This window comes from Arachis hypogaea, chromosome 15 (assembly GCF_003086295.3).
Source record: "Arachis hypogaea cultivar Tifrunner chromosome 15, arahy.Tifrunner.gnm2.J5K5, whole genome shotgun sequence".
In the NCBI taxonomy this organism is placed as follows: Eukaryota; Viridiplantae; Streptophyta; class Magnoliopsida; order Fabales; family Fabaceae; genus Arachis; species Arachis hypogaea.
The window spans coordinates 9,999,880-10,011,345 of record NC_092050.1 but is presented as its reverse complement, the minus strand read 5'-3'; the positions used below and the strand labels follow the sequence as shown (position 1 = coordinate 10,011,345).

Genomic DNA, 11,466 nt, shown 5'->3' with positions numbered 1-11,466 from the left:
ATTTAGAAGAAGTTGGATATGCTGCTTTGAGTTTCGTAACAATGAGGAACCGGTTCGTAGTTGGGTCTCATGTTAACTGTTTACAACTAAATCCACTAGCCCGGTCGGGTTGGACCGAGAGTAGCATAACTGCCTAACCACAGCATTCACGTGTTTAGGAACGGTGGGTCAACGTTGGCCAAATCACAAACACATGGACACCATTCTGAATATGATTTGCTATGCTGAAGTAACTATAACGAACCAGGTTAGAGTCCGGTTCATGTGGTTATTGGGAAAACATCAGTTAGTCCGGTCCGGTCCAATCCAAATTGTAATTACACACACCATACGGACCGCAAACATTTTGCTATAAATACTACTCTCCCACCACAAACTCCCTCGCAAAGGATATCAGAGTTACCTCCACAACAATTCACATTTCAAACATGCTACTTCATACATGCTACTAGGATGCAAACGGCGCATCCAACAACCATTATGTCAACAGCTGTATCCCCCTCGCGTTGCGAAAAGAAGATCCCCCTCCTACATCTTCACAATCGACTCCATGCATGGGATTGGGTGAAATTGGCAAGAAAGTCACCAACCACGTAAGAATCTGACTACCAGCGTCCTCCCCGTTGTTGGATGCCGCGGCAAATTTCACATTTAGGGAGGCCGCGGCGACTAACAAGCTAGCTACTCTACCAAAGTATCTAGCGACAACCTACACAAGGCAAGGAACCAGTTTCTTCAACTTAACCAAATTTCCATTTTTTTTCCAGTTTTTTCAGCCACACCAACGTAACATGTTCTCAATGTGTAATCACCATTGACTGTTTTTAATGACAATCACACTTGTAGTTGAATAAGTCCTGTGCACATACTTTCTAACGACGAACATTGGTCTTAGCCCTATTAACTTTCTTAATAATTATCACTTTCAAGTGGGTTCACATTAAAAATAACAAACATCTTTGAACCAAGTTTTTAGGCGTGGGCGCGTGGCCCATATCTGTTGCGCAAAAATTAACAAATGTATGCATGGAATCAAGTCCCATGCACGTGTTTAATGGGAACAGCAAAATTACATGTTCAGTTAGGCTGTAATAAGTGTTAAGTGTTACGATCAAGCATACCGTCCCATGCATGCAGATGCATTTAATGGCGGGAAGGGGAGTTCCCCTTTGGTGTAAGAATGGAATTAAGGTTCCTTTCTTATTGCAGACTTCCCCGTGAAGGTATAAATAAATATTGTTAAATATTATCATTTATCTATTTTTGATTTGAGAGAGAGAAAAAAAATATTCATAACATGGAACTGATTTTATCTATATATATAAATGTATATAAAAGAACTAATAATGAATATGAATCAGAATTCGTTTAAAAATTTAATGTTTTTTAGCTAATTTCAACCAACGTTACTCAATTTATTTACAAGTATGTTATTTTTATTAACTTCGAAACCGTCCCAGGTAAAAAATTGGAAAATTTTATAATTACAATATAATTAATGTTGCCTAACTTAGACTCACATTTTTAACATTTTGCTATTTAAAATGTAAATAAACTTTTCCACTCTCAACTAATATTTGAAGTAAAAAAAAGTTAACTATATTTTACAAAACTAAACATGGATAATTCATTCATTATATTAAAAAGAACACTATGATTATTAACTATTTCCTTGCTAATTTTTAGTATTGCAACTAAGTTACATTTAATGTGTTATATATTATTCGTTACACTCAACCAATTTTTTGTAATGAGAAGTGGTCCTTTCTTTAAACTGTGACGGTGATCTATACTCCATATTCCCCGTTCAATCTGCTACTGTGTTACAACTTTGTTACGTTAAAAGAAAAAACTCATGAATACGTCGTTGGTGTACCTCGTAATAGGAAATACGTGTTACACCCAACCCAAACAATCTGATCATGAGAGGGGTTAGCATAAACAATTGCCACCGACATGCTCCTTGTTGCACTCCGATCCCCATCCGACTTGGCCCGGTGATACATTAACTCGAAGGAGGAGACACGTTAAGTCTTGCTGAAGGGTGTTAGAAACCCCGAGGACGCCATTGTTATAACACTGAACTAACAGAGGGTTTCTCGATCGCAACCGCTTCCGCGGGCTGTTGTAGGCTCCACCTGTTTCTCCAATGTATGCGTCAATCATCTGCACATGCCCCGCAAATGCAATTGCAGACATTCCGTTTCTTCCTGAACGGCTTCCCCGGCAACGAGCGTCCAACCGTGGAGGTCTATCATGCCGCACTCGAGACGTCCGCGCGGGAGCACTACCAGGGTCGCACCCTACGTTGGATATGACCTGGTCAACCATGCAACAGTATGATGCATAGCCACGTACTAAGATCATCTTATTTGACCGTTGAAAGAATTATTATGAAAAAATCTAAACTTATTACAAGAGAGACGAGCGAGTTCATGCTGGTATTAGGTTATCCAAATTGTAAAAGGCAAAAACTATACTATGAAAAAAAAAAAAAACTAAGGTTGTGAGAATCAAACCGGTTATCGAACCGGTCAAGTGATTGGTTCAATAATTTAACTGAGGTCAAACCGTGGTTGAACCGTTTTAATTCAATACATATTAAATTTATTAAATTTTAATATACATATAGATATTCTCCAAATACTAAAGCAGTAACTAGGTATTATTATTTGTACATTTCAGTGTAAAAGAGTCATGCATATCATAATTAAATAATTTTTCTCTTATATTTTCAAATTCTCTTTCACTCTATGACTTCTTGGCTCTTGCACAACAATAACCTGGTGTTGTTGCTGCATAATTCTCCTATTCAAGTTCATTATCAAAGAACAATTCCTTTACCTCTAATGATATTCTTGGCACGGGTATGTTCGCTATTCGCAGAGCGTGTTGCTCGACACAGAGAGATGTGGCTCGAAGACAAAGGCATTTTGACGACGACAAAGAGGCGGGCTTCACAGCGAGCACCGAGACAGTTAGGAGAAAAGTGGCGGCAGCTGAGACTGAGAGTGAGAGAGACACTGAAACAATGAGAAGAAGCCATGCACATCAACCTCAGACACAGCCCCACGGCTTCCTTCCTCCGCCACTTCGAGGGCTCCGCTCATTCTTCCGCTCCTCTCCAAAGCTGCCAACTTTGAAATTAGGGATTTTTCTAGTAAGAGTGAGATTGAGAGTGAGCGAGAAGGGAGAAGGGGCATTTCGGGGGTCTTAACGCGTTTCATTTTTTTTGTTTTTTTTTAAAAAAAAAAAAGTAAATCCAAAACCGCACCGTTTTGATGTGAATGAAACAACCGGACCTTCAAATAAACTGACCGGTTCAACCGGTTAACCACCGAGTTGACCGGTTTTTCAGCAGTTTTTTACAAACTGGTTTTTGGCGTTAACCGGACCGGCCATTTGGCCGGTTCCCGGTTAACCCGGTCAAGCCAGCCGGTCAAGTCCAACACAATAAAAAATCGACCGGTTTACACCCTACATCTAACATCCTTCCTCTTGAGTGAGCAAACCCCAGATGCAGTTATAGTCAGCGATAAACCCCAAATTCATGAACCTTGAAGTTTTTTCGCAAACAGTCTGGTTGAACCGTTCTCTGCCGATTCTACGAAGTTTTCGCATGCTTCGACTGACTTTGACCGGTTCTAACCGACTTTGACCGAAATCGTTCCTTACACATCTTTGGGTTTTGTTTCATGATTCTATGTAGATTCCCTTGCAAGTTTTGTTAGCACTCGGGTGTTGAAAGCTGCGATGAGTCCTGCTCAAATTCAAATTTGGCCAGAGTATGGATTAGTCCCAGCTAGGATTTGGTAGATCCTATTCAAAACATTGGTGTATGTAACTCGGCGAAAAAGTTAGTCAAATTTGATCAGCATTGTGACAGAGAGTAGATGTACGCTACATTGCAATTACTACCTAAACCAAGATACATCTATGTTATACTTATACTGCTCTATTCTCTATCTATTTCTGTTGCTCAAAAGACAAAAATAAACTGTCCATAAACCCAACAGGAGACAACATTAACAAAAATCACCTAACTTCCTTTGAAAAGGGAACAAGTCAGATTAAGAAGAAAGGGAGGCTAACTGCTTACATATAGCCGCCTCTTCTCTTAAGCACTGATAGCCATCAAAGTTTAATTTTAATACACTGACTCACTCAAACATTTTGTATAGTGGTTCAATTGCATTCTTCCATTTACATGACTATTCATACTATTAACGTCAAATATAATTATTTCTCCTGACATGTCGTCACACACTTAAATGCACATGAAATACTATTAATCGTAAAATACTTTTATATTCTCTTAGAACTAAATAAAAGGTTATTTCAGTATTGTTAATATTAAATTTGAATTCATAATTGCTGATAAAATCTTTAACCTTCAGTAATAATTTAGTATTTTTTTATATTAATTCTAAACGGACTATGTTACTGCCTTAGGAATAAACTAAAACCCATATCAATTTTTAAAATTCCAATCTTCGAATATTGTTTTCTTATTTTGAAAAATAATTCGCAACTTTGACTATTTTATCTTCGTTATCTAAGAAAAATGGATTCTGTCGGTTCAACAAGTAACTTATCGGTTAAAACAAAAAAATTATGAACCAATAGCTTTGTCGATTCAACCCTTTCATCTACGATTCAACCCACTCTACTAACCGGTTTATCGAATCCCGATTTAAGATTAACGGACTTCGGAATACGAATTTCGGTTTACAAATTCAGGTTCCAAATACACATCTCATTCTACACGGTTCAGGGTTCACGGTCCAACATATAGGGTCATGGTGTTCTTTCAACAAACGGGATAAACAAATCAACTGCGATTTCAGATTTCAGGTAGGGTGTTCACGGAATTTGGTTCTCTGGGTCACACAACATGGTTCGCCGTTTTCATGGTTAGGATTTTCTAGGTTTGACATTCGGGGTTCAGCTTCCGAAATTTCTCTCGTTGTGTACTGTCCCAGAAAAGAATAAGCAAATCAACTGAATTTTTACAGTTTAGGATTCCTCTCCTACGAATTTGTATATAGCATTTCGTCTCTCACGAATATACGAATTCCTATTCGTGGATTAGGGATACGGGTTCTGTTTCTTAATTCTAAAAGAAAAAATTTAATTTTTATTATTATAAAAATATCCGATGACACAGTTTGATCTTTCGAATTACTAATATAAAATATAAATTACAAATTATATATAGAGTGGGAAGAGTAGAGAGAAATAGAAAAAGGGAGAGAGATACATGAGAGAATTTAAGAAGTGAGTTTATTAATTTTCGATGTATATGTTTTTTGTCAATTTGAATAACAGAACGTCATCTGACACATTTAGTTGTTAATTTGAATTCAATTACGATGAAAAATGACAGGTGGCACATTTTAGTTGTAAAATTATATATATACAATAGACAAGAATGTATCAAGATAATGTAATGTTAATGGCCCAGTTTTCACCCGATATTTACCTGGTATAATCGTGGCTCGAAAGAGTCTAGGTTTCATCGGGTCTCGGGCCGGGTTCGGGTATCACAAACAGGCCCCGTACATATTTCGGGTCGGGTCTGGGTCACATTAAATCCGGTCTCACCCGGCTCATTAACACCCCTAATGTATGGCACAAAAGATTTATAAAATCAAAGTACTTTCACAAAAAAAGGCTTAGGTTAACAAAAGTCTCTGATTAAGAAGACCAACGTATCTATAGATAAAAAAAAATCAAATAATAAGATATTTAGTTATTATTTTTATATCAAAATATCTAACTTATCATTAACAATTAATTTTAATATTCGTTATCTAAAATTTGATACAACTTAACGTCTATATTTTTATATTTAATTAGGTGTTAAGTCTATTGCACAGATACAAATATCTAATTTCTATACTTGTTATTTAAAGATAATATTTTTTCTCTCTATGTATATAAAAATATAATTACATATAGGATAAAAAAATTATATTTATAGTTATAAAATTAATTCAAAATTATTTTTTTAAAAACAATTGAATTTTTATTCTAACTTTTAATTATAACATTAGTATTCTCTCCAAATTATATGTAATAAATATTTGAAAATATTTGAGAGAACTCCTTAATTTTAGAGGAAAAGAATTTATTTCAATTACAATGAGGGAGTGACATGTGGCACCTTTTTGTTGTAAAATTAGTATGGAGGAGGGGAGAACTCTTTAATTTTTGAGGGAACGATTTAAGTTCAATTGCAACGATGGAGACATGGAGTGACATGTGACACATTTTGGTTGTAAAATTAGCATGAAGGAAGAAAGAATTCTTTAATGGAAAAGTCTAGGGGGCCAGCAACTTTGTTAAATTTTGGCCAGTATGTAACCAGCAAAGAAAAGTGAGTTATTGGATGAAATATCACACCAATCTCACACCATTAAAACCATCATTGATGGCTATTTGATGGCTACAAATCACCAAAAATTCCTGGCCCTCTGGCATTCCTCTTCTTTAATTTTGGAGAAAAATATTTAATTTCAATTACAACGACGAACTGACATGCAGAGCATATTTGGGTTGTAAAATTAGAAATCTATAATAGATAACAGATTTTTTTTTGTTACATTTGATTCATAAGGCCTTCAACTATATATTCTTCATACAATAACATCTCATCACTTTTTTGTTGTCCGGCCCAGTCATTGCAAGGTCATCCATTCATCAAATTAAAACCAAACGGAGCTTTGACCAAAAAAAAAAAAAAACCAAACGGAGCCATCCCATGACTCAGCGTAGGAGGCTCGGCTCCGTGGTGGACACCCCTTGCTCCACTCAATTCCACGCTGCACCACACTCATGGCTCACGGACACGTGGTGCTGCTGTGTTCTTTCAATAAAAAATCTGTACATCTGTACACATTCAGAATCTGTACATTATAACTGCCCTTGAGTTAGATAACCCAATGTAACAAGACACAGATTTTCCAAATCGACTATAGTCTTCATGAGGCTTATGGCATTGTTTGGATTCCAATCTCCTTTCCAGTTTAATTGGTCTTCCTTGAAATTTTTCTTGCCAATAAGTGCGTTTAAGCCAAATATAAATTTGACACTGCATAAGTGCTTACAGGTGTTTTCATGGATGTCCAGAAGCACAATGTCTCATCATCCCCTGCACCAGTGACTATTGTTTGACCATCAGGAGACATTGCAAGGTAAAGCACTCTCATGTTGTGGCCCGTTAGAGTTGCAACCTAATAATCAAATTCAATATTTTTATTACTTGAAATTCTCCACTGCCATAATAAATCGAGTAAAATATTACCCTTGCTAGTGATGGATATTTCCACACCATGATCCGATTCCATGAGTGCTTACTATCTCATTCACATTTTTACTCCAAGCAAGGTTGCAAACCTAGTCAAACATTGTTATTGTTATTATTATAGAACCATTGTACATTATTCATTCATGTCTCAATAGACAGCTTAGGAAAGAAACCTGGCTTCCAGTGTCAACAAAGTTCAACTGATGGCCATTTGTAGTGTTCCAGAAACGGATACACCTATCAGCGGTTCCACCGCCGGGCACAAGGAGACCGCTCTGGTGAGGCAACCATGCTATAGCCTTCACGGCAGCTGTGTGCTCCATGAGTCTCAATGTCGGTTGCTGAGAGTGATGATTCCATACCAATAGCTGCTCGTATAATAATAAACCATTACATTCAATCATGTTTTGTTTTTTAATCTACACTAGTGTTAATAGAAGCATACCTGATTATCATTACCTCCAGAAGCAAGTTCCCTGTCATCACAGGACCATTTCAAGCCACATAATTGGAAATTGGTGACATGCATAAGTCTCGAACCAATTATGAGGTATTACTACTTTTTTCAAGGCTTCAAATTAAGAAGTGGAGAAAATGGCTTGATTCCGTGGGATTGAAGTGTGGACCATGGAGCACTGAAGAAGTCGAAGAAGAAGAAGAAGTAGAAAACAAGTATCTGAATAGTTTTGTTATTTCAACAATTCAACCAAATTAATTATGTAAAATCTGGAAGAAATTTTTGTCATGCCTGAGAGATCTATGCAAGCCTTCAAGGACGACGGCGCCTTCAAGGAAGAGATGCCTGAGGACCAAGGCGAGAGGCAAGAGGCTTGAGAGGAAGAGGTGAATGGCAGAGAGTTGTCGACTTGCCTGAGATGGACAGACCACGGCACCACGGCGGAGCAAAGCAGAGGTTTCAGAACGGTGGAGTGGAGAAGAGATTTCAAAATGGCGGAGAAGAGCAAAAGTCTCAGAACGGTGAGGGTAGAAGAACACATCAGATTAGACTATAGCAGAACGCGATGCGAGCAAAAAAATACGGCGCGAGCAGAGTAGAACACGGCGCGAGCTTAAGCAGTGATGAACACAACGACGACGAGCAGAGAGGAATGCAGAACGCGCGTCAATTTTGTTAAAGGGGAAAATTGAGTTAGGGTTAGGATTTTGATTCTGAAATGGTATGGTTCGAGACTTGAGTTTTGTTTCTAAGTAATGGTAGCCAGGAATGTGGTGAATCAATTATTGCTTGATGTGTTTTGTGCTTCTTTTCTTAATTTTGGTTGAGTTTAGGAGGAGAAGAGTAATTTTAAAAAATAAATAAAATAAAAATTTAGTGAAATAACTTTAGACAAAACTTACAATGGGAAGTTCATTAAACATTTAAAGGCAACTCTTAGAAGTATAATAGATAAATACTATAAATGTTGCCTATTTAACTTATAAAGCAACGCTTTTTTGCATGTATCTTAAATTGATCAAAGAGAACGTTTGTAGTATGTTGGTTAACAAAGAGTTGCAATAATTTTATTTCTTTGCAACAAATCTTAAATGTTGCTTTTGACTATTTTAGATAACACTTTTTAAAGGTTATTTATAGTATATGTTGCAATAGCTCAAAAATATTATAGTGATGGTAAAAAGACTAATAGTTAAGGTAAATATTCTAAACGAGAATTAGGGAAAAATAAATTTAACATACTAAAAAATTAGGGGAAAAATAGATGTTAGCACGCACATCATCCATGGATGCAGAGATATTACATGAGTTAAGGTTTCATGGGTTTGGGAAGACCGATCATTATAGCAATTATTGGGTTTTCACATCGCGTTGCCTGTGATCCACCCGGAGAAGAGAAAAAGTGGAAAATCGGCGTTGAGAATGCAGGAAGATGGTGGTGAGCTAAGCGTCGGTGGTACTCGTTGTAGGAGAAGATAGATGTCGGAGCTAGGCTAGCAGAGATTGGCGAAGACAGAAGAACTTGTGACCAGGTAAGAGAATTTTATCATAATGTGTGTTTTATTTATGTGAATGTTATGGCAGTAGAGAAAGTTTTGAGCTGATGTGTTTAGATGCATTTGTTTCGTGTCAGTTAGATTACTCTTCTGCCTGGTATAGTTTTCAATAGATACTGTTTTGAGAGATTTGTGCCTAAAAACAATGCAAAGAAGACTCCTTTTATTGTATGTCCTAACTTGACCCAATATTGTGTTTAATTTATTTAATCACTGTAACTATAAACTTACTAATTTCTTGAAGTTCAAAATTTGTTGGCAGAGTAAGTAGTGTACCAAAGTGTGGTAATTTGGAACTGGATTATTTGTATGAATTTTTTTCATAGTAATCGAGTCTAAGGTCTCCAAGCATGTCATGTATTTGGTTCTCAAATGCATAGTTATTACCATTACTTGGACTCTTGTGGACATTTTGTCATTGTAAAAACTATGTAGGAGATATAAGAGATATTAAAGAATTGAAATAATTAATGCATAGTTAATGCAAATACTTGAATTTTTATGGACATTTTATCGTCGTGAAATTTATGTAGGAGATATTAAAGAACTGAAATAACGAAGTAGTCTTGTTGGCATAAATAAATTAATAGTAGAGTATCGAATTTTACTACATAGTATGAGTACACTTTAGGTACAATGGCATTTAGGAATTAAGTCTATCCTGAGTTAATTATTTTTGTCATTCTTATTCATAGTTAGTGCCTATGAAAAGTTGGATTTTGTCTCTGTTTTCACCCTAACATAAACCTTTTGCATCACTCATACTTTTCTTTATACATATATGATTCTTGTTGAGTGTGGATGGAGAGTATTAAATTGAGAAAAGAATTCTATTTTTGTCAAGTAGTGAATAAATATGTTTTGGAACATTTAATTGCATGAATAAATATGAAATTTTTTATTTTTACTGTTTTCATCTTTGTGGTTATGTATATATCTTTTCTTTATTTGTTCGTTCAGAATAATTTTGACATTTCAATATTTAGTAATAATGAACTTGCAAATTTGAAAATAATTTTTAGTCTAATTTAATTTGAACATTAACGTAATAATTAAAATTCTCGAGATTTGAAAATTATATTTTTATTGTACTCCAAACCAAAGAAAAGAATAATTGTCTTGATGGATAGATATTCTCAAAGCGTTTCAAACACAGCATAACTTGATCCTTTCGTTGGTTCTTCTGGTTGCTGATTAAAGATTTTTGGGTTTTATGCTTAGTTACCATGCTATTTTTTTTTCTTACTTGCCAGTTGACTTGCAAATTCTTTGCTTGTTCATGTATTTGGTGGTGTGAGATGGAGAGTGATTCGGAAGATAGCTCAGAGTTCTCTGGCCAGTGGACTGACAGATGGAGCACAGGATCAGAGGCTGTCAAATGTGAGACATTAGGGACAGAGTCAGAGCAACCAGAGGAAGTTAATATGACATTGTGGATACTGAGGAAAGTAGTAGGGTAGCAGATGATGCAAAAGCACAGGAATCTAGTACAGTGACGGTGATGTCAAATGAAGAACCTAATAGTTTCAATCCCTTCGTGGCAGGGGTAACTGCTAAAGATTTGGCTCTTTGTTGAATTCGATTCGGTTGAGGAGGCACATGCAAGGTATGTGGAACATGCACGAGTTACCGGGTTTGTGGTTCGAAAGGGAGATTCGAGAAAAGATAATGAAGGTAATGTTGTGAGAAAATTTTTCTTCTGCAATAGAGAAGGATTGCGTGATAAGAAACATTATGAGAGGATTGATAGACAGCGTGCACACAAACCAATTACACGAACCAATTGTAATGCGAGGTTTGTGGTTCATCTAGATAAGGGGTGTGGTAAGTGGAAGATGAAGTCTTTCGTTGCGGATTATAACCATGAGTTAGCGCCAGCAGACCGCACAAATATAATGGCACCACATCGTCACATGTCGGAAGGCGACAAGGCCCATGTCCATAGCTTGCATGAAGCAGGTTTCCAGAGAACCCAAATCATGGGATTCTTTGCCTATCTCACAGGTGGTTATCGCAATTTGCATTTTATAACGAAAGAACGGTTATCGCAATTTGCATTTTATAATGAAGGATCTATATAACTATATTGATGATGTTCAACATTCCCCCATTGTGGAGGGTGATGCTGCTGCGGCCATTAGCTA

At 36.5% G+C, this 11,466-nt stretch overlaps 1 pseudogene; it reads right to left on the bottom strand.

Moving 5' to 3' along the window:
- Window positions 1-7,070: 7,070 nt before the first annotated feature.
- LOC112747860 (B-type cell cycle switch protein ccs52B-like) lies at window positions 7,071-7,838 on the bottom strand (annotated as a pseudogene).
- Window positions 7,839-11,466: the final 3,628 nt, after the last annotated feature.